The following is an 828-nucleotide window of genomic DNA, read 5'->3' on the forward strand; positions in this document are numbered from 1 at the left end:
ACACACATCTCTGTCTCTTTACCTCCTCCTAGCCCTCCTTGGCAGTCAGTCTGTCTCTCCTTTTCTGTCTCAACCCCCCCCTCCCCCCAAATCCCCATTGTCTGTCCGAACGTCTCTCTCTCCTCCTCCGTCTCCTGTCTGTCTGTCTGTCTGTCTGTCTCCCTCTCTCTCCTCCATCCAAGTCTCCTGTCTGTCTGTTTGTTCTCTCCTTCTACCTCCCTTCTCTGTCTGTCTGTCTGTCTGTCTGTCTATTGGTCAGCCCCTCCCCCTCCCTCCTGCCCCAAGGACTGTCCCCGTGGTTTTAAGCACCCCACATAATTTTGCAAAATTTGATCATTTTTTGTATACTTTCTGATTATTTTCCTTTATCATTCTTTGTTAAAATTAACAGAATCGCAAAATTTCACATTTTTGGGCTCAGTTTGCATAATTTCAGAATCTTTCTAGCTTAAAACGACGGGGGCAGCCAGGAAGAGAACAATACACGGTAACCAGTCAGAAGACAAATACTTACATTGAGCTGCAGTTGTTCACGACTGCACGGTTTTTTTTCAACATCACGTAACAGTTATATCATTTCTACGTATATAAAGCAACACGGAAGATACCTGTAAACCAAACGCCAAACACACCACACATGACCACCCACCAATAAACAGCCTACAAAGAGATACCTCCCCCCCTCTTCCACTCTACACCAACCTTTTTCCCAGACATTGAATTCGTCGCTGAGATATGCGATAGGCTTGTATTACAACGGCCCAGACAGTGCACCCTAGCAAATTTTCTATTCATTATTAAGAGCCCTTTTTGAGTACCTCCCCCCCC

This window comes from Aplysia californica, unplaced genomic scaffold (genome assembly GCF_000002075.1).
Source record: "Aplysia californica isolate F4 #8 unplaced genomic scaffold, AplCal3.0 scaffold00007, whole genome shotgun sequence".
In the NCBI taxonomy this organism is placed as follows: domain Eukaryota; kingdom Metazoa; phylum Mollusca; class Gastropoda; order Aplysiida; family Aplysiidae; genus Aplysia; species Aplysia californica.